At 36.1% G+C, this 24,663-nt stretch overlaps 1 long non-coding RNA gene across 1 annotated transcript in view; it reads right to left on the bottom strand.

Annotated features, from left to right (window-relative positions):
• Window positions 1-24,663, bottom strand: part of LOC113237498 — a 72,021-nt gene that overhangs the window by 31,403 nt on the left and 15,955 nt on the right. Inside the window, exon 2 of the long non-coding RNA XR_003311036.1 lies at window positions 2,019-2,070. This is a non-coding gene — a long non-coding RNA (uncharacterized LOC113237498). The remainder of the gene's footprint in view (window positions 1-2,018; window positions 2,071-24,663) is intronic.

Genomic DNA, 24,663 nt, shown 5'->3' on the forward strand with positions numbered 1-24,663 from the left:
TTTTGAAGTCGGTTAATAAATATGCCCTAACTCTGTTAAACCCCTTTTTGTGTATTGATTATAAACTAAACATTAAATTTTCTCAACGTTGTAAACTCTAATGGCTATCAATTAAACGTAACCGTGTGAGATTTGTATTGCAGTGACTGTGTCAAATTAATTAGCACGCTCGAGCGCATCCGGCTCGAAGGACCAATTATCAATCGAATCTGCTAGTTAGATAAATGTGGTTAGTTTCCAGATTCGATCAAATGTTTTTAAATGTATATACATTAGTGATGCAATAGACCTCTGCTTCTGCTTCCACAACTGCGGAAGCTCCGCATGCCTTTTCACTCTGTTTCCGTTTCTGCTTCCGCAACTTTTATAACAGAAATTTCGGAACGGTTGCACGCTCCATGGTCACGGGTTGACTGGACGGCGGCAGATGACAGCTTTAATAGCAGATATATCTGTCTACCCTCTTGCGCTGTCGACGACTACCTTCATCGCGATTTGTTGTAGCGTTACCATTGTCACTCACTTTTTTCACTCATCTTTGTAATGTTTAAACTTCTGCTTCCGCATCCACTGCCACTTCCGATAAGATTTACTTTTGACATCTGTTTCCGTTTCTGTTTCCGTTATGACACTTCCGTTGCATCACAAGTATACATAGTTAATTTGCTATGCAATTACCGGCCACAAGAATATATTCACTCTACATCTATCAGTGCGTCATGAAAGCTATTGAGAAACGAATCCAGGTAATAGACAGCTGCATATGCATGCAGCTGTCTGTGCAAGAATGTTCTTATGGATCGCTCTGTTGCATTCTCATCAATTCAGAAACAATAAAAAACCCTAGTTCTGAATTGAAACAAAACTGCAATCAAGTTATCCCAAGTAGATCGCACACGCACGTCGACCGGTGAGCTATGCCGTTCCACGCTGCCGCTGCGGCCTACGCTGCGCAGACGCACGCGCCGCGTTCACACGCGGTCATCTCCAATTCAATCAATCCATCAATTGAGTTGGCATTCCATGTGATAAGTAGGTTATCATAGATGTTACTGAGTTATTGATTGAATTTACTTTTAGAAGAAATATTGAAGATTGTTTTTGTAAATTCATTAGTTTACGCGTGTGCCCTTTCGTAAGTTATAGTTTTCACAAGAAATTTATTACGTCTAAACACCTACATTATACATAGTAATAGACGAAAAACAAAGACCAATAACAAAACTAAACTGTCTTACAAACCCGTGTTTATGTACTCTAACTTCCAGCCCCTTTCTCCAACAAACACACATTACCATAAACATCTATTCGTTCAAACGAAAAAAACAGTTTGTTTTAACATTAGAAAGAATGCTTCTGTTTTACGAGACAATAAAACTTGGTCGACCCTTGTAACGTTGCGGCTACTTTATCTACCGCATTCAATTTTTTATGTAAAGCGCCATCTAGAGATCGACGGTTGAACTTCTACGCTGTGAAGCTAGCGACCACCCGCGTGGGCGCCGCAGGTTATTTGCTTTGTGACTCGATTCGATAGCGTATTAGTATAGAACCTCTACTTACAGGTCTGTCAAACACGTATTATAACGTCAAACGATATGATAGAATTTTCGCATTTGGAAAAGCCATAGGAGAAATTATAATCGAGTCAATAGAAAAACGAACTAACATTATGATGTTGTACCTGTGATTATGCATATTTTTAACCGAATTTAAAAAAGGAGGTTCTCAATTCGACTGTGTGCATAACATAATGCCATTATTTCAATATTTGTGGCCCAATTTCGATGATTCTTTTTTTGTTGACAAGGGAGTACCTCAGTAGTGGTCCGTAAGAGTCAGTAAGGATGACAAATTAGAGGATGAATCCAGTTTATTAGATTTCACTCTCTTTTCGATAACCAATTTCAATAAAATTTGCCAAATAGATGCAACGAACACATCGAAAGCGGAAAAGGAAACTTTTGAGGTGGGTTTTTATATAAAAAAAGTTATAATTATATATGTTACATATTTACCTTGGCGTAGTCAACGGGCGAAGCATTCACAGGGCAGGTGAACAAACCCTCGCTGAAACAAAAGAGAAACACTGATTATGTATAATCGTTCATCGTTGTCAAACATACCTACGTCCCACTGCTTGAACATAGGTCATCTATACATGCTTTCCAAGGGACTATCCTTGTCTTGTTATTGACTTTTTTTGTATAATATAAGACGCACAAGTCGTGCACCTGGTGGTAAGCGACACGCCTATCCATAACAGTTGCAGTGCCATTCAGAACTTTAAATCGTAAAGATTTTATGGGCACTGCCACTGCGCCCGTCACCTTGAGACATATCGCCTTACTCAAACTCGTATTTTAAACCACAAAATTACTGAAATGCAAAAAATGGATTATATATACAATGTTGGAAGCTGATTTCCCTAATCTTAAAGTGCGTACAAATTCACACCCTTAATTAGAAATGTAAAATATATATTCACTCGTTGTAAGATACGGGTTTGAGAAAGTACTTACCTTACCTATTTCTGCCGCCAATAATGTTAGCATTACTGTGTTCCTGTCTTGAAGGGTAAGGGTGCTGGTGAAATTACAGGCACATTAGACTTGTCTACTTACGTCTCAGGGTGGCGTAGTGGCAGTGCCCCTCAGATCTTTGCGATTTAAAGCTCTGAGAAGCACTGCAAGTGTTATGGACAGGTGTGTAGCTTACTATAAGGCGCATGACTTGCTCGTCCCGTCACTTGATGTTATTAAAAAAAAATGTAAGGCGACGATAAGTTGACAAGTGTTACAAGATTCACTCAAGCCTTATCACATCTTATTTGGATTCTGATGAGCAATAACGTGTCAATCAACAGGAACGCAGTTTTGCACAAATGTCATCTAATGATTTTTCGTTGTTTTTGATAGTTAGTACGAAAATTTGTTGTTAAAAATTGTTGGGGAACTATAGTAATAAATCACAACAATTCATCATTCCTGAGTCGACTACAGCAAAGTTTTCATATTATAAAAAAATTTTAGAACAAACGTAACGAAACAATCTTTAGGTGTCATTTTAACAAAACTATGATCATGTCGATTGACATGTTATTGCTTATCACCATCCACTTATAAACGACATTAATTAAACATCACTAGTGGATTAGAATTATTTAAATACTAAATGTATATTTAATTTCTAATTATGTATCAACCAAAATGCTGTAGGCCGTTGCATAGTTTTAATAGTTGTTTTATCCATATCGATTTTAAATTCGTAATTGTCATGTATACATACTGCTAGTAACCCCGAGTTGTTCCTTCCGGAGCTTCGTCACGTTTTAGTAAATATGCTATAGTCATAGTCAATCCTAATTATTTAATTCGTCAATTACATTGAAATTATATAAACACTTAAGTGCAATTAGAACTATTAGAAAACGATTAGAAGTATTTGTTTTGAACGTAATTGTATTGACATTTTAATTTTCTGATTACCAAATTTACGCTGCTAGAAGCCACGGTTAGTAAAGAAGTTGTATGGTTTTGGGCGGGGAACGAAGAGGGTTTTTGTTGTTGAGTTGTAAGCGCCTTGTTGTCAGTTTGGTGAAAAATAGAAATTAAACGGAATCCAGATACCATTGTGTGTTTGTAGTGCTCTTTCCCTGAGGCTTAATACAAGTTCCATGTGCCTGTAATTTTATAACATCAAGTGACGAGACGAGCAAGTCATGCGCCTGAGGTAAGTTACACGGCTGTCAACAAAAGTTACAGCTTCAAATGACAAAGATCTTAGGGTCACTGCCACTGCGCCCGTCACCCTGAGACATAAGTTGACAAGCGCCACGTGCCTGTAATTTCACCAGCACCCTTCAAATGCGGAACACAGTAATGCAGACATTACTGCTTGGCAGGAGATATAGGTAAGGTGGCAGTACTTCCCAGGACGAACTCTTTCACAAGGACCTCTACTAAATACTTATCCATTTATATAAATAGTATATAATGTAACGTTAATCTTAAACCAATCTATCACCGTAAAAATTTGTAGATAATCTAATTGAATGATCTATTGCCACAAAACGCGGCCGGTTATCTGACAATGCACCACACTTCACCGACAAGTGCAGTTCGTGTAGATTAGTTATTTAGTTTATTATGTTGTTATATTATATTGTACATATATAAGGTATATAATTATATAGGTCATGTGGCCTGAAATAATTGTCTAAATGAATAAAATAAATAAAAATAAAGCTAGTATAGTAGTGCCTGTCTCTGCTTGTCTTTTAAATTTAAACCGTTTGTACAATCAATTTTTAGTTAATAAATAAACAGATAAAACTCAAGATGTTAACTCTTAATCAAAAATAACCGCAGTAACTACCAGTTGTAAACAATTTAATAGCCAATTAACAATTTTATTTTTCTTGACTGCAATGTTAAAACAATTATATTCACACGTTGCCGCGTAAGTGTACTGACGGCATACTAATCAAGTTTATGTAGAGCTAGAGGCAAAAAATAGAGGAAAAGACATAGTCAGTCATATTTGTAAAAAGACAACTGTTTTAACGAAGCTAGAACAACTAAGTATAGTTTATTTCATAGCATGGGTACGGTGAAGTTTGACGTTTGAAGTTTCTTGAGATGTAGTGATGTAAAATCGTACGAAAAAAATCGATTTAAATATATTATCGACATAAATTGTAACGAAGAATGAATTGATCAAGAGACAATAATTTAAGAACAAATAATAAACAAAATGAAAAGCTTTCAGTTATTATCACTATGTTACTTAAAAACTACACAACAAATAAAAAATTCAACAATAACCAAACAAAAAGGCGACAGTAAAACATAAAATCAGCAGCAACGAAACGTAATTTGAACAATTTGACTCATCCGTAGAACAAAGATTATGTGCAAGACTTCTTGTTCTCAGGACATTTCGTTCGTTCATCTTCGCTGTAGAAAGTTGTTCGATTTTATATTTCCGAAACGAAATAAGATACATATATTCCCAAAACAGGCCTTAGTTTGAATAAAAATTATTATTATGACGTACTTATTCACTTTACGCTATATAATCATATCGGACTCTGTTATTTATTCGGATGAGTCGAAGTACTCCAAAAACATCACGCAAAGCTCAACACAAAAGAAAACTACCCGTATACACTCATATTGACGCGAAACACGCTCATCTCAGCTCAGGGCTCATTGAAAACCAGCGCCACAGTCAATTGCGGCGGTGGCATAAGCTGAATGAAGTCCTTTTGCGTACGCCACAACCGCACACATGACAGTACAACATTTGTACTTGTTATATTTAGTATTTTTGTGTTTTGCTCTTTGTTTGTTATTGTCTTATTTCATTTTATTTTAATTTTGTTTATTACGTCTTTTTGTTTTGTTTTGCTTGTCTAAGTAGTATCAATATTTTTTTTTGTATCTATGTGTTGTGGCGTTGCAATAAATGTCTATTCTATTCTATTCTATTCTAAACACATTATAGCTGATTCGATTGATCGATTCTATGGTGTCAATCTCTATGGAGAAATATTCCGTTGTACGCATCAAGTAATTGGGGTCATTCATTTTTATCTCTATAAATTCATTTTCTGTTTACTTAATCATTTGTTTTTGGTACATTGTAACAGTATTTCTATTTGTAACCTGGTTTAGAGATTAGTTGGAAATAGTATGCGTGCAACGTAAAAATTGGAAACGTCACATTCTCCATATTTTGTGAAATGAACCATAAACCATGAAACTCATATAGAGCGGGTGCGGGTCGCGACCGCCGCGGGTCTAATTCCGTGTATTTATATGGACGACAACACACAGAGCGCGGGTGCGAGACAGGCGCGTTTTTTGGTTAGGATTCTACCCGTCGCGAAGCCGACCCGACCTGCACCAGCTCTGTGCATGTTTCATGCTTAAAGGAGTATTCACATTAGACCGTGCCGGGCGCGAACCGACCGACACGTACGAGACTCGGATTGGAAATGCTGCGTACATTTTATATGAAGTGATTCACATTACAACGTGCCGCGTCCGTGACACAGACGCGGGACGACCGAGCTGCTTCCGAGCCTCGTCTGTCTAATTTAAGATAGTGCAGCACGTACGAGGTTAGAATGTCTCGGACACGGCTCCAATGTGAATCATCCTTTAGTGTGTTCTTTACACAGTTAGCCTGTGCTTACAGATGATATTGAAGCACTGTTTTGGAGGAGAGACTTTGCCTCCCTATGCTTGTTCTATCGCTTGTACAATGGCCAACGTTCTGAAGAACTATTTGACATAACAACAGCAACGTTTTATCGTCGTACCGCTCGCCACTGGCAGGGAGTCCATCCTCACGCTCTGGGACCGAGTCGATTACACAATTAGGTTGCGGGATGTACTCCCTGTCGTGATTTTCCCGCAAGAATACAGCATGGAGTCCTTCAAAAGGATTGAGAAGGGTGCTAAAGGGTTGGCAACGCGCTCGTGATGCCCCTGACAATTGCAGGCGTTCATAGGCGACGGCGACCGCTTTCCATCAGGCTGGCCGTATGCTTGTTTGCTGCCTACATAATATATATTAAAAAAAAAAGTTATTTTTGTTAACTTTACTGGACCAAAAATTTTCTTTAAGGACAGGGTTCAAATTAAACCATGGGGGATGTAGACTTCATATGTTTTGCAATTATGGGGGTCAGTTATCTTACGTGACTGTTACACAACCTTGACAAATACTTTTTTTTTGTAGCAGTAGAGCTCCTTGTGTAAGAGTTCGTCCAGCGCAGTACTGCCACCATACCAATTTCTGTCTGCCAAGCAGTAATATAAGCATTATTGCGTTGCAGTTTTGAAGGGTGCTAGTGAAATTACAGGCACATTGGACTTGTCAACTTATGTCTCAGGGTGACAGGTGCAGTGGTAGTGCCCCTCAAATCTTTGCGATTTAAAGCTCTGAGTGGCACTGTAACTGTTATGGACAGCCGTGTAGTTTACCATCAGGCGCAAAACTTGTTCGTCCCGTCACTTGATATTATAAAAAAAAAAACTTAAAAATGTTGAAAGTACTGTCAGTGTCTAAGACCCGGTCTGTGTCTGAATGTGTGCGTGTTTTCGTGGAAATGGGGATTGAGTTTGTATTGGGTTACATTAATTGAAGTTAATTCTTTTTATATTACCAAGTCACGAGACAAACAAATCCCCACTGCGCCCATCACCCTGAGTCATATCAACTTATGTGTCGATAATTTCACCAGCATCCTCACGCTGCAAAACGCAGAACGCAGTAATGCTCACTAGCTCCTTGTGAAAGAATTCGTCCAGTGAAAGGTGAAAGAAAGAAAGAAACATTTATTCGCCTATTCAAAAATAATATGGAAACATAATAACTAACACAAGATCTGTTAAAAGGCAAATAATCTCAGTACAGAGTACTAAAAAAACCGACCTCAAAAGTACGTGGAATAGTACGTCTATTTGCTAAGTTTTATTGAAATATCCTCTAGTTCGCCACTATACAGGACTTGACACTGGAGATAATAAAAATCGGTTCTCACTACTCAAAGTATAACGCCTTGAATTGGAGAAATAGCAAAATCAACCATTAAAGTAATTGCTCCTAAATTAAAGTTAGGCGCTATTTATAAAAATGAATCTTCATGCGTGAGCCACCCTTCAAGGCGGATGATTTTCTTCAAAATGAATTGGGACCACTATGGAAGTACCCCCTTTCCAACAAAAAAAGAATCATGAAAATCGGTTCACAAATACCGGTGTTATCGCGTAACATACATACAAAAAAAAACATACAGTCAAATTGAGAACCTCCTCCTTTTTTGAAGTCGGTTAAAAAAAGAAGATAACTAATAAAGGGTTTTTCAACACGAACTTTGTTGTGTAAACCAAAATAAAACAATAAATTTAGACGACAATGATTAAAATTTTTATTGTATAAAAAAGTAAGATTTGACAATAGTGAATGAAAAATGATATCTGTTAAAGGTCCACCACGACCACAGTTGCAGATGTCGATTCTTTCATCAAAGTTTTTAATCTCTTTTTGACAAATGGTGGGTCTGTTTTGTTAAACACTTCCCGAATTTTGAGTTTTAAGACTGTTTTTAACATAACCCCATAAAAAATATTCCAGCGGTGTTAAATCACATGATCGAGCTGGCCACTTAACGGCTGAATTTCGTGAAATTATGTGATCGGGCAATTTGGTTTGCAATAAATTCATTTTTTCGGTGGCTGTGTGACTTGTGGCACCGTCTTGTTGAAACCACATGTTAGTGATATCCATATCATCAATAATAGGCCAAAATTGAGTTGTTAACATCTCTTGATAGCGTAATTAAGTAACCATAACCCCATTTTCAGGCTAATTTTCGAAAAAACAAACGTCACAAGTCAAACAACACTGGATTATTTTTTATGGGATCATGTTAAAGACAGAGTCTATACGAAGTCAATCGAATTAATTGCAGCCTTACAAAATTCCAAAAAGCCTTCAAAATTCGTGAAGTGATTAGCGAAATAGACGCGCCATTTTGTCATTTTGTCATCTGTAACTGTGGTCGTGGTGGACATTTATCAGACATCATTTTTCATTCATAATTGCAAAACCTTACTTTTTTTAATACAATAACCATTTGAATCATTGTCATCTAAATGTATTGTTGTATTTCGATTTAAAAAACAAAGTTCTTGTTGTAAAACCCTTTAGATTAAAAGCTAAAGTACACAATATCAGCCGAAAAGGTTAGCCAGCTCAGCTTTAAGCTGGGCAGAGCCTCAGCGCTGGTTTTGAGCTGGAGCCTAGGTATATGGTTTCAAATACTTAACATACAAATGTTAAATATTTAGAACCAAGAATGAAATAAAATAAAATTACAAGAAACTTATAAGATGTCAACTTATACTTGTCAACTTACGTCTCAGAGTGACGGGCGCAGTGATAGTGCCTCTCAAATCTTTGCGATTTAAAGCTCTGAGTGGCACTGTTATGGACAGGCGTGTAGCTTATCACCAGGCTCACGGCTTGTTCGTCCCGTCACTTGATATTATAAAAAAAATATTGGTAAGCGGCAGAAACAGGTAAGGCGGCAGCACTTCCCTAGATTAACTTTTTTCACCTGCTGCTATACTACTAGTTTGTCTAATACCTGACGTGTTTTGCTGAGGTTAGACCTCTGCCCAGTAGTGTGACGTATAAACAGGCTAATGATGATGATAATGATGAAGAGCTAGAGAGAGTAATAGCAGTTTGACATGAAAAAAACTTGGCCAGCGTTGTAATCTAACATAGTTCTCTTCGCACAAGAACCAAGAAATTAAGTATACAGCAGTGTAACAACAATCATATGTCAGTTCAATTTCCAATACAATACAGATTTCGAATACTAGATATCTAATTATCATTTATTAGATAGTTATCAAAGAGAGAACGCGGAACGTGCCGACAGATCATCCGAGTGTTGAATAATTCCGCTTAAGCAGTCTCTGAACAGTTTCCGAGGTTTTCCAGGAGAATTCCTAGGCAATTAACATTTTAAGAATATTTGTTGTGCAACTACTTTGCTAACTTTGTAATTACTTTGTTTTTAATGACGTTCTTTACGTTTATTTGCTAATGAGAATTAAACAAAATACATAGAATATCTTCTATTCGATCCATCCATAAATTCATGCAATAATGCAATCTTAGCGTGCTCCATCATCATGTCCACAATAAGCTATCCATTATATTGTGAGCAGTGTGACATGCGTACACGCTTGCATTTAGCATATCGCGTGGCTCCATCTGCTCGTGAGACGGGGAAGTGAGCGTAATTAGTATTATTATGAAGTAATTATAGCGTGGCTATAATTTATTATGTAACGGTCTTCGTTTAAAATGCAGTGATTTATTTCTGTATTATACGAATACGGTTAAAACTAAAGAACGTTAAAATTTTGGTTACACGGGAAGAGTACTATTACCCATGCAACCAAGCCTGCACAGGGACCTTATCATTCAAGTGTTGACCCCAGATCAGTCCGTCGACACTGACTTCACCCGGTTCTCAAAAGACCTAGTGCCTTGGGTGAGCGCCCCCGAGCGCACCTCTTATTAAGACTTATAAAACGCTCAAGTCAAAATATGCTTACATTTAAGTATATGTATAAAGAATGACTGCTGAAACAACAGAAGTTTTTTTTACCGTTGGTTGAAGGTAAAGTAGGTTCTGTTACGTTAATATAATAAACAAAACTATAATAAAACTATAATAAAGAATAACGGTTTTCAAAATTGTATAATTGTTTTTTAGGCCCTCGTTGCTTTTAAACCCGCCTAAGATCTTAGGGACAAGGAGGTGGCTGAAAAAGAGCGCTGTCTGAGACAACAACGGTTTCAGGCACACAGGCTGAGACACCTCCTTTTGCCCTCTGACATGTTTGGCTTAACATGTTATTTATGTCAAAAAGTGTCATTGTGGCAATAGAGGATATTTGTATTGTTTTGTATTGTATTGTAATTATTAATAATTAATAATATTCAATTAAATTTCATTCTCTGCCTGTTCTCCTCTGTATAATATGTAGTACAATGCTTTTTACACTTTTTGCTGTAAGGTGCGTGTTTCTTTTGTAGTTTGATTTAATTAATTAACCTGAATTTCTGCAGTATATACATTATGTATAATGTGTACAATAGCGCAAAGTGAGGTGCTTTCTTAATTATATGTATTTAATTAGAAACTGCATACTGCCATGTCTACAGCGACGAATATCCATGATACATGATATATACAAGGTGAAGTCTGAAAACCAGCAATTTTTTTTTAACACAGCCATTTATTTTAAGCCACTATTTTGAGATTTTTTACGTATCGTTGTAGTGTTGAACAATAAAGTATTTTTAATTTTAAAACTTAAGGAACAACCACCTTCCCTTTCGCTGAAAACCATAGACATTAAAAACACAAGTACTATTAAAAATGGCTTCCGTTAACGTTACGTAAGTTAACTCAATAGAAGGTAATAAAGATAACTGAGGAATGTTTATGTGGGTTAACGGCTTATTAACAATTTATTAGACCTGTTATTGTTAGTTTATCTTTATGACGCACAGTTATTGAATTATAATATTAGTTTCTTGGCAACTATAGTCAACGAAATTACTTCTGTACACGCAGTAACAAGTTTACTGGAGTTTGTGAAAACATAGTTCCCATTTAGACAACCTTTTGCTATTCAACATAATGACTCTTTCAATAACACAGTTTGTCAATAAATAAAAATAAATAAATAAATAAAATCTTTATTCTTTATTCTATCAAGACCTATTTCAAGCCCCTGAGGAAGATTTCTCAGTTCCTGAGACCCGTGAAATGTAACATCCCCTTACAGGATGCAGGAGTTTACAAGCTTGACTGTGAGTGCGGTCTCTCTTACATTGGACAAACAAAGCGAAGAATTTGTACCCGTGTCAAAGAACATATAGCTGATGTCAAACACCGTGGCGTAAACAAGTCTGCAGTCTGCGAGCATGTCATGGATAAACCTACACATTCAATGAAGTTTGACAAACCCCAGGTCCTTGCAAAAGAAGTCCGTTATCTACCCAGGATACTGCGAGAGGCCATTGAAATTAAAAAACATCCTAATTTCAACAGGGAAGATGGTTTCTCCGTACCATCAGTTTGGGATCCAGTATTTCCTCTAATGAAAAATCCCAAACAGACATAAGACTGCAGTACTTATTAATATGTTTTAGTTTATTCTAATTTCTATTAATAATTAAAAATAAATTAAACTTAATAAAAATTCATTCAATAAAATAATTTGTAAAACCTAATGTAGCGTAAATTGGAATGTTTTCTTTGTAAAATTAAAAATAAGGTATTTAATTAATAACTATTGTAACTATAGTGAAAAAATAGGGTGGTTTGCATTAATATTAGACATAACTGGTTGAAGACTGTACCACCTCAGTCAACCGTGACCATGTAACCTGTAAAGGGCCCGAAACGTCGGTTTGTTTGAAAAAACAAGTATACGCGATTTAAATCCGGAAAAATAGTTTCATTTCTTATGTGTAACAATCGCGAAAACCTAAGAACTCGATAAAATCTTTATTTCTTAAAAACATGGTTTCTTAAACAATAGTGGCCGGAGTCTCCTTTTAAGCATAGGCTGTGACAGGAGGCACCGCTCTTCCTTCGCTACACGTATTAAATTACATAAACCAACTAATCATCCAAAACACATTTCTCATTACATCGTTCAAGATTACAACAATATTAAAATTAACGTGTGTGTGCGTGCGTGCGTGTGTGCGTGTGGGTGTGTGTGTAATCTTTTTATGCGATATAATCTTTTTACACTCATAATACAATTTGCTGTAGATTTTAATTCCTTATTCAAAGTTGTATAATAATAATAATAATAATAATAAAAATAAAATAAATAATGAAATAAATACGATAATAATAATAATAATAATAATAACGCACAACACTCAACATAGCCCCGCACTAGGGAAACCCTGTGTCGCGGGTGCCATGGACACACACATAGACAACCACAAATTACACCCAAACTCACGAGAGAAATAATTGTAGGCCATATAACTATTTCTCCCGGCCCGGGAATCGAACCTGGAACCTCTGCGTGGCAGTCCGGCATGGTAACCGTTCGGCCACGGAGGCAGTTATGTATATGTTGTTGTATATGTTGGCTGCACGTTTGTCGTATTGCCCATCTGCAAACAGTGTTGGTACTTGGAATTGGTTTTACAAGTTCTTGCCTTCCTTTCTGTCTGATACTATGATCATGTGCTAAAGTTTTATGTTTTTTTAACACTATGCTAGTAATATACAATTTTCTCACCGAGGGGAGCCCACACAAGTTACACAACTGTTCAATACAAAACCTCATTTTCTTAAATTACATGACTTTAAACAAGATGCGTTGAGCAAGTTCTACTTTAAGAAACCTCGTTTTCGCCGCACCACCCCACCAATGTCCATAGACTTTTTCCGTCGTCATGAGAAGACAGTAATTTACTTTTTAACCGACTCCAAAAAAGGTTATCCGTTGGACTGTATTTTTAGGACCGGATTAACAATTCGTGAGCCACACGCAACAGTGCTGCTATTCAGAGCTGCTCTGCCACTACGCCCATCACCCTGAGACGTAAGTTGATAAGTCCATTTAAAACCGAAAAGCATAATGCTCATATTATTACTTGGCGGCAGAAATAGATTAAATAGCAGTACTTCCTTTGATGAACTCTTTCACAAGGATCTGTACTGCGATTTATATGTGTATGTTAACGTCATTACTCCGACATCTGCGAATCAATTTCGATTATTCTTTTTTGTTGGATTGAAGCTACCTGGATAAAGAAAAGGATACAAGACAAAAACTCAACTTTACAGAAGACTCATACTGCCGTCCGCTAACCCATACCCATACGCCAAACCGTAACCCAGTTTTAGAATATTGTAATTGTTTAATGATATTTTCAGATATGCATCGTTAGGGTAAGTTCCGAGTCAAACACGTTAACTAATAGGAAATGAAACTATTTTTCCGGATTTAAATCGCGTATATTTGTTTTTTCAAACAAACCGACGTTTCGGGCCCTTTACAGGTCCCATGGTCACGGTTGACTGAGGTGGTACAGTCTTCAACCAGTTATGTCTAATATTGATGCAAACCACCCTATTTTTTCACTATAGTTACAATAGTTATTAATTAAATACCTTATTTTTAATTTTACAAAGATAACATTCCAATTTACGCTATATTAAGTTTTACAAATTATTTTATTAAGTTCAATTTATTATTAATTATTAATAGAAATTAGAATAAACTAAAACATATTAATTAGTACTGCAGTCTTATAGTCTTATGGGACCTGTAAAGGGCCCGAAACGTCGGTTTGTTGAAAAAACAAATATACGCGATTTAAATCCGGAAAAATAGTTTAATTTCCTATGTGTAACAATCGCGAAAACCTAAGAACTCGATACGTTAACTAATTTCAACTGTTTTTAAAAGTGAATTTTATGCATTTAAAACGAATATTTGACCATTTTAGTTAGTGGACAGCAGCATATAAATACATACTAGTTTACTAATAAATGTTGTATGCCAAAGGACTAAATAAATAATGCTCTATCATATGGATATATTCTTTGTCTCTTGGTCTTCTAGTTTAAAAGATAAGACTTGTAACCAAACTGAAAATAAAAAAAAAATGTGTAAAGAAAAAGAATCATCAAAATCGGTTTATAAATAGCCGGCGCTATCACGTAACATAATAATCACTCCTCCTTTTCGGTTAAAAAGATGCAACTGGACAGATACATCGATATTAAATTCTACCAGTATGACTCCGGTTCATTGTCCTTTTTTTGTAACATCAAGTGACGGGACGAACATATCGTGTGCCTAATGGTCAGCTACACGCCTGTCCATGACAGTTACAGTGCCAATCAGGGCTTTAAGTCGCAAAGATCTGCGGAGCACTGCCACTGCGCCCGTCACTCTGAGACATAAGTTGACAAGTCCCACGTGCCTGTAATTTTACCAGCACCCTTACCCTTCAAAACTGAAACGCAATAATGATGACATTACTGCTTGGCGGCAGAAATAGGTAAGGTGGCAGTACTACCCTGTCAAACAAAGTTTTGAGGTTGGTTTATTTTTAATATAAAAAATTACTATATTTTGAATTTCATTTTGCTTGGTTCAAGCAAACGTGTGGCAGGGACACTGGCTTTATTTCAGAATGTATTTTTTTACAAACGAAATTACAGCTATTTGAAAAATGTATATCGCATAGTATACTCGTTCTGTTTAGTTCAGTTGATATAAAAATGAAACAATTAGTATAAATGCAAAGTATTTTATTACGTTGTGCGTCCGCGACACTTTTAATTAGGTCCGCGTGTAGAGAAGTTTGGTACTAACACAGTTATTTACGCAAAACCACTAATTACAGACGCGTCGGTATATCAATCAGCCAGACGATGTCTTGATAATATTGCTCGCCGATTTACGATCCATTGGACCCATTACACCGATTATTAAGCAAGACGTAGCGGAAACGAGATCTATGTGACGGCCATTATATCGTGATACTAGACATGATAACAGATATAAGGTTTAAGATCAGGAGTGAAGAACACTTACATTCTACTTTTTAACAGGTTATGCCATGTATAAAAACTTTGTTAAAAATTGAATTACACGCGTTCAAATTTGCAATTCGTATGCCGTAACATGTCTCTGGGCAGCCGACGCCATGTCGATTTTTCTAAATCAGGTTTTCAATTTTCATAATGAGGAAACATCAATTGTCCTAGATCGTTGGAATATTGATTGAAGACTACAGTCTGCAGTATAACAAAAAGAGTCGAAGCTGCTCACGCGCCGATAAGCGGCCCGTAATTTTCTTCGCATTATCGTCTAATTAATAAGAAATAGATAAAAAATATGCGCTGCAGTGATGGACGAATGATCTAATGAATCGGTAATATGGTACGATGTAAGAGGAATCGATATTTTATGTTAAAGTGGTTGTTATATTACGAGTTAATAACATATTATTATAGAAATCAATTCTTGTCGTATCATAACTGTGGCATCTCAGTAAATGTACTAAAACATTTTGTATGCCCGTAAAAATATACATAATTTCGTTAAGAAAGAAGATATCCATAATATTAATCTTAGAACTAAGTCCAAACTCATGGTACCACGCTTTCGTTTAACTAAGGTAAACGATTCTTTTATGGGGAACTGTATACGTTTTTACAATAAGATTCCGGAGCATATATTTAGTTTACTATTTCCTAAGTTTAAAATTTACATTTAAATTGAAAAGTCATATTACAAAATTGTAGACTACGTGTTAGATAAACATGTATGGAAAGACATCGTGAGTCTAGATTCCACACAAATATGATTCAAAATGTATTCTATAGCATTTAAGTTTATTTGAAAAGAGCAATCCCTAGAGTTTCTTACTTGTTCTTCTCAGGAAGGTCAACGTAGTGAACTAGCAGTAGCTTATAAAATGACATTTTCAACTGTAAAAATTAGTGGAATAAATAATTAATGGACTTTGACTTTGACAATCGATGGCATACACTATAATAGGTACTTGCCATAGTAGTGGTGAAAAGATTTGCCAATTGACGTAAGGTACTACGTCGTGCGGGGAGGCTCGCACTCCGAAGCAGTACCCAGAATACCTAGACCAGAACCAATTTAGAACAAATTATCTAGTTCTAACTGGAATCATACTCGGAACGTCTCATCCAGTGCTCACAGCGCAAACCATTTACATTATTTCCTATTAGAGGTATTTCAACGCAAGCCTACACTTGAGGAGATGCGAGAATAGAATAAGAAAATTTGACACAGATCCGATGTCAACAAGCGCCTTATGGCGACTGACGAGGTGATCAAGCAACGGGCGGAGCGGCGTGTCGTTAAACCGCTAGGCAATTTTCTAATTTTGAGATTTAGTAACTATAGGGCTTCAGTTGAAAACCAAAATTTAGCAGGTTTTCTGTAATATACTTATAGAGAAATACATATCTCCACACAAAAATTATGTACAAAGTTAGATATTTTATTCTTAAATAATTCGTTTTGTAACTCGCCTTCGTCGTCCTCCTCTGTATAGAATGTGTAGTGACTATAATTGTATTGGAAATGTTTTCGATATTTTCGGTGGTTCTTTCTCCTCAGCCAAACTGTGTATACGTAAAATGTATTCAAAAAAGTAAGTTATCCAACACGTTTTTTTTTGCATTTCTTTCTTGTTTTTAAACATTGACTTACAATTATATGGACGTCGGGTCCGCGCTAAAAAGTGTCCGAACTTATAGGTTAAAATCGTACACAGAGCGTCATTCACGCTTTAGTCTTCGTTTGTTCGACTGGCAGCGAAGCAAGCAAAATTAGACAGTACTGCGATGACATTACAATTTAAATTCAACGTTTTAGCTTTTTCATATTCCTTTAAATGTCACTACGTTTAAATAGGTTGACTTGGGACATTTTTTTAGTGGTTTTTGTATTAGACCCGTCGTCCATTTATTTGTAAGTCAATGGCTATCCGAGTCCAAATTTACTTCGTAAGATTCACGTGAAAATTATAAAATGTGTTATGTTACATATAGTAAGTTCCATTGTATTTAAGCATGTGTAGTTAAGACTGATAATTCTGTAACCAGTTTTGTTAGTGAAATAATTTTTAAATAATTAAATTCACAACCAACCAACTCCATACGATTGTACTCGTACAATATATTTTCAACTCAATGCTTCAATTAAGTTGTCTAAAAATTATTTCATTTATTTTTATGCATTTCTTGCTTCTATAACAAAAGAAATACTATTTTAAAATCACCGTTTTTTTTATAAAGAAATGTACTAGTCACAAATTAGCACGTAACAAAAAATATAAATTATCAGACATTTTCCGACCATAAAACTTTTTGATTAAATATCGTCTTTTCTTTGCATCTGAAACACTGAACACAGCGATGATGTAGTGTGACCAGGAGCTTAAATATCCGGGACATATTTAAACATCACTTTTCTAATGTTAGGTACTCCATGTTGGCTGAGTACCGTTCGAGAAGTCTCATGACGGCATTGAGTGTTGCCAGTGATGACTTACGGCACTGAGACGTGGTCGCTCACTATGAGCCACATAAGAAGGCGCAATGTCACCCATAGGACAATAAAGAGGCAACGTCTCTGCGAAATCGAATCAGAAATGGGATATCCATAAAAGTACCAGAGTAACCGACATAGTAGCTGTAAAGTTTTAAGGAGATTGGAATCATAAGTGTGGCAACGCAGTACATTCAATCAAATATTTTATATACCCGCAAACATAATTTCAATAAGAAAGAAGATATCCATAATATTAACCTTAGAGCTAAGTCCAAACTCATGGTACCACGATTTCGTTTAACCAAGGTAAACGAAGCATATTTTAAGTTTACCATTTCCTGAGTTTAAAAACTACGTAAAAATATTTTGATTGAAAAGTCATATTACAAAATTGAATACTACGTGCTAGATAAAGATGTATGGAAAAACGATAAATTTGAAAAATCCACACAAATTTCATTCAAAATGTGTTCCATGGCATTTAAGTTTATTTGAAAAGAGCAATCCCTAGAGTTTCTTGCTCGTTCTGCTCAGGGAAGTCAGCGTAGTGAACGAGCAGTAGCTTAAATGTGTCACGTGTAAATTTACTATACCTATGGAATGAATGATTCTTTGACTTTGACTTTATGACCTTACGTATTTCTGCCACCAAGCAGTAACGTGAGCATTACTGCGTTCAAGTTTTGAGGGGTAAGGGTGCTGGTGAAATTACAGGCGTATGTGTTTTATCAACTTATGTCGCTGAGTGACGGGCGCAGAGGCTTCCTTCCCTTCCTTCCCTTCAGATCCTTGTGATTTAAAATTATGAGTGACACTGCAACCGTTATGGACAGGCGTGTCGCTTACCACCAGTTGTACGTCTTGTTACGTTGTTACACACATGCCACCAAAATTAGGTGGTGAAAACTAACCTGAAAATTATCCGGTTGCAATCTGGTCACCCCAGCTATAAACCACGGTTCGGGCTTTAAGGTTTAATTAATAGACTTGCCAGCAATTTGCTATGTAAATGCGATATCTCGTATCATCCTGCGGTTTGCGATAATAAAAACACGTTACCTGTAATTAGAACTTTATTGTTTTGAAACACGGTTTCTGTGAAGCGCATAATAATTTTGTTATTTACATTTTACAAGCATTTAACATGGATACAAAATTGACCACTATAATTAGACTAATCAATGTATCAATAAGGTGCAAATTTATTCATATTATTTTAAATTATGTAAGTGAGTGATCAGAACCAAAAAGCCAGGATGAAAAAAATATAGAAGACCAAATAAACAAGGTGAAGAAACTGGACGAATATCATGGCAGTTATGAAAAAGAAAAATGGAAAATGACGGAGGAGACCATTGACTTACAATTATATGGACGTCGGGTCCGCGTTAAAAAGTGTCCGAACTTATAGGGCGTTAAAATCGTATACAGAGCGTCATTCACGCTTTAGTCTTCGTTTGTTCGACTGACAGGGAAGCAAGCAAAATTAGACAGTACTGCGATGACATTACAATTTAAATTCAACGTTTTAGCTTTTTCATATTCCTTTACATGTCACTACGTTTAAATAGTTTGACTTAGGACATTTTTTCGTGGTTTTTGTATTAGACCCGCCGTCCATTTATTTGTAAGTCAATGGAGGAGACTTACTTAATTCAGAAATAATCTGTTTCATGAATCTAAAACCTTATTAGTATCAATATGCAGGCAGGTGAAGTGCGTGATCGCCGATCGTATCCCGCAATACGGAAAATAAAATAAGAACGGGCGGAGAAAATTTTACACAGATACGACGTTGCCGAGCGCCCGATGGCGACAGACGGGGCAGATAACAGCACGGCGTGTCGTTAAACCGCCGGGCGAATTTCAAGTTTAGGGATGAATGAATTTTATAACTACATGGGCTTCAGTTGAAAAACAACATGTAGCAGGTACTAAAAACTATATTGAATACAAAGGCCATCTTGAAATAATGATAACCGGTTAAACTTCAACAATACATACGTAATACATTAAACTATCGTTCTAAAAACCAAAACATGGTGACACACAGCTTACGTTTTACAAAACAAACAACTTTTTCTTCCATTTTTTGTTCCTTCAAATCAATTTATCGATCAAATTGCACGCACGTAACTTTAACCAGTACATAAATAGCAGTTAAATAATACTGCTTAACATGTAGTTAGTGCGATGAACCGATATTACTTTAACGCTATGAAGTAATTGTGTATGGATAACTTGACACTTAGATTGATTGAAGGCTTATGCTACGTTGTTAACTGTACGTTTTATTGAGTGAAACTAAGTATGCGTGTTAATATTAACAAGTAAAATTTAGTGTCGTTCTTACGTACTTTCAAATACGCAGTAACTGTTCCTGTACAGATAGTATGAGTAATATAGTAATATATAGTATATAGTATTATAGTAATATAGTAGTATAGTAATATAATAACCATTTATCTATTGGCGTAACTCTTGTGACTAAATATTGGGTATGGCAAAAGAGTAGATGTAGAGTGAACAGTGAGTGAAAATATGTATAATGTGCTGATAAATGACAGAGTAAACAATACTGTCATATCGCCGTGAACTATGTCATTTAAAAGAGGATTTAAGAAAGAGTACTGAGGTGGTTTCAACATATGGAGCGATGAATGAATATAGATTAACGCAAGAAATGTAAGTATTAACACAAAGATCGAACAAATTCCTTCGACCCGGCCGAATCCTAACCGACGTCTCCTAGCAAACCGTGTCAGACGTTATGCCAATTAGGCCCCGGAACGCACCAGCTGACCTCACGAATTTTTCTATGTGCTTGTTGTCGGATCTTTGTATTTGGTTTTTCAACGATTATTAGCCGTAGCGCCATCTATGAGAAATCTACGAAAGTATTTTGTCAGAAATATAGCTTACAAATGACAATTGAAGTTTGCAAATACTTGAAAACATTGTGTAGCACTTTTTTAATTCAAGTAAATGTTTAATATTTTTTTCCACTCCTGCAGTCTAATCCGTCAATTATAATTTTATAAAAAGCGCTCTTTTTAGTTCAGAATCAAAATTATATATAAGTTATATATATAAGTAATATATATATAAGTTTTTCTAAAGATCTTGCAACCGAGTTATAAACCTTTATTAAAAAAACATTGGTTAAAATTTAAGTGGTACTTGGCCAGTTCTATTCTATCTCTTTGTTTTTTTTAGCGTTTGTTTGGTTTTCTTTTAATTATATGAAGAGACTGTATGATGGAACCTTTGCCTACCTAAATAAATGTGTGAAATTTTTTTGTTTTTTTTTTTAAATTTATTAAGGCTTTGGCAAAGCCATCAGCCTAAACATGAAGTTTAATTATGTTTCTGTAAATATGGCCGCCACAAAGAGGATAGGCAATTTGAGGCGGCGCGGCGGCGTGCTTGGATTGACTCGGGATTCCTTAAAACGGGCCGATACGGGTATTTTAGTTCGAGATTCGTATAATTTCGCCTTTTAATCTTCGATTAAGGCACAATAGCACTATCCTATTCCACTTTAAACTAGAATTCACAAAATAATTGCAAAGTCAAAATAAAAACGACACTTTTCCCTCCAAAAGGTCCAGAGCGAATCTCATGTGTGAAAACTTATTTAAAAAAAATTGTGTTTATTGTCATGGATTGAACAAAATATACATATATTGCTTGTTTCATTATTTTATTTACTCATTAGAAAAAGTACTGTATGGAATCATTACATAATTAGGTCTTATAATCTCGTACTTTTCGATTTTAAAATGCATCTATTGCAAAAGTATACTATTTCTTCACTATTTAAAAAAAAAACTTAATTCACCGGTGATAAATCTAGAAATAAACAGATTAAACTACGCGTAAGTACTGCAATTGACACGGCGCAGAGTGTGGTTTCCCAGCGGTGTGGGTTACAGCTGGTTTCAGCTTGATACCAGCTCGTTTTATACAAGAGCATTAGTTAGAAGAAGCTTGTTTTGTGTCTATGCCATTATCTAACTAAATAAAACTAATTGAATATATTGGATGGTGTTAAAGAAACGGTTCCTTACCCGTTACAAATATTTTTTTTAAGGCGAGGTGTTAAGGGGAGGTGATCAACCTGTTCCGGTACTGGTACGGAAATCAGACCAACCAAGTGAGATGGGGAGGTGTGCTCTCAGACAAGTACAGGTTGGAGTGTGGGGTGAGACAGGGGGGGCTCAGCTCGCCTAGGTTATTTAATTTGTATATGGACGAGCTGATTGCCAGGCTCAGCAGCACGGGTGTCGGATGCTCAATAGGTGGTCGGACTGTGAATAATATCAGTTATGCGGACGATATGGTGCTGCTGTGCCCGTCGATCAGTGCGCTTGTAAGGCTGTTGAAAGTTTGTGAGGAGTATGCGGTGGCTCATGGTCTAAGGTACAACACTAATAAAAGTGAGCTCTTAGTGTTTAAGGCTGGAAACAAGGCTCTTACGTCAATTCCCACAGTACATCTGAGTGGTATTCCTCTGAGAAGAGTCACACGTTTTAAGTACCTTGGGCACTGGGTCACAGATAGACTCCAGGACGATGTTGATATAGAGAGGGAGCGCAGGGCGTTGGCCGTACGTTGTAATATGTTGTCCCGCAGGTTTGCGCGCTGTGATGGGGATGTCAAAACCACCCTTTTTAAGGCGTTTTGTCAGACCTTTTACACGTGCAGCCTGTGGACAAACTACACTAAGAAGGCGGTCAACGTCTTGCGAGTCCAATATAATAACGGCTTTAGGAGGTTGTTGGGGCTACCGCGCTTTTGTAGCGCCTCAGGTATGTTCGCAGAGGCACATACAGACAGTTACGGTGTAATAGTTCGTAAGAGAACTGCCTCCCTGATGCGTCGCGTGCGTGTTAGTTCCAACAGCCTTATTCGCCTAATTTGGGAGGACCCTGCTTGCGCTTTATGGAAACACTGGGACTCGCTTCACATGGGTTCCAGGGGCTTGGTGTATAATTTAATTTAATGTGATAACATGAAAATTTTATGTAATTTTATTATTCAATTTTAGATTTAATTTAATATTTAATTTCCACTCATATATTCTTTTTTTAATTAATTTCTCAATTTGGAATTTTGATACAGTTTTAATAATTTGTCTTACTAACATAGGCTATAAGCTGTTTGTTACTAACATGATATGGACTATGTCCGAAATAAAAAAAATTTTGAATTATACATTTTAGAGTGGGTACCATGCCGGATTGCCACGCAGACGTCTCAGACGTCAGGTTCGATTCCCGAGCCGGGAGAAATATGTGTATAGCCTACATTTATTTCTGTCGTGAGTTTGGGTGTAATTTGTGGTTGTCTATGTGTGTGGCCGTGGCACCCGCGACAAAAGGGTTTCTAAATTTACGAATAATAATAGGGTTTCAGTTGAATATCAAAATTTAGCAGGTTCTCTGTAGCACTTGAAGATAGATATCGTCGTATAAAAATTATGTCTAAAGTTAGATATTTTATTCTTAACTAATTTCTTTCATTTTAACCTATATTCAGGGTTTTTATGATCGAGCAAAGTACATCCTATCGTATCACACATTAGCACACTCTTTAGGCAATATCCTTATGTGTATCGTATATTTTTTGTAAGGCCGTTATTTAATAGCATATAAGTAAACGATTTGGTCTAGCAAAACAGATTTCCCGGTCCTGTGACTCGTCTTAACCAATTTAACAACGCAGCACTGTATATTTACTTCCCTAGGATATTCTATTACTACAACGTGCTATCCGTGTCTCATTGCATATTGTACTCAAAATCTCTCACTAAAGTAACGGGACGAACAAGTCGTGCGCCTGGTGGTAAGCGACACGCCTGTCCGTAACAGTTGCAGAACCACTGAGAACTTCAAAACGCAAAGATCTGAGAGGCACTGCCACTGAGTCCGTCATCCTGAGACATAAGTTAATGTCGCGTCTCATGTACCTGTAATTTTACAGGAATGCTCACATTTAGAAATAGGTAATAATAATAATATCCATAGTACGTTAGTACTATAATTTAAAAACAAGGTTAGTATAAAACAATGCAGACTTCATTTATTACTATACTATAAATTGGGCTACGCACTTTGAACGCTGTTGGATCTCTGCCTCACGCGAGTCAACAGCGAGACAATATCAAGTTCTCAAGGTTTTCGCGATTGTTAAACATTTAGAAAATGAAACAAATTTTCCCGATTTAAATCATGTATATTTGTTTTTTGAAACAAACCAATATTTCGAGCCCTTTACAGATTCCATGGTCACGGTTGACTGAGGTGGTACAGTCATCAATCAGTTATGTGTAATATTAATGCAAACCACCCTATTTTTTCACTTTAGTTACAAAAGTTATTAATTAAATACCTTATTTTTACTTTTACAAAATTTTTATTAAGTTCAATTTTACTTAACTTTAACAGTTTAATAAGGTATTTAACCTTATTTTTAATTTACAAATAAACATTTCAATTTACGCTACATTGTTTCCCAGGATGCTGCGAGAGGCCATTGAAATTAAAAAACGTCCTAATTTCAACAGGAAAGATGATTTCTCCGTACCACTAGTTTGGTATCCAGTATTTCCTCTGATGAAAAACCCCAAACAGGCATAAGACTGCAGTACTAATTAATATGTTTTAATTTATTCTAATTTCTATTATCAATTAATAATAAATTGAACTTAATAAAAATTCATTAAATATTTGAATGTTTTCTTTGTAAAAGTAAAAATAAGGTATTTAATTAATAACTTTCGCAACTATAGTGAAAAAGTAGGGTGGTTTGCATTAATATTAGACATAACTGGTTGATAATTGTACCACCACAGTCAACCACGACCACGGGACCTGTAAAGGACCCGAAACGTTTGAAAAAAAAAACATACGCGATTTAAATACGGAAAAACAGTTCATTTCCTAAGCGAGACAATATTTTTCCGTATTATACG

The sequence above is a fragment of the Hyposmocoma kahamanoa genome, unplaced genomic scaffold (assembly GCF_003589595.1).
Source record: "Hyposmocoma kahamanoa isolate Upper Pololo Valley unplaced genomic scaffold, ASM358959v1 93, whole genome shotgun sequence".
NCBI classification, from domain to species: Eukaryota; Metazoa; Arthropoda; class Insecta; order Lepidoptera; family Cosmopterigidae; genus Hyposmocoma; species Hyposmocoma kahamanoa.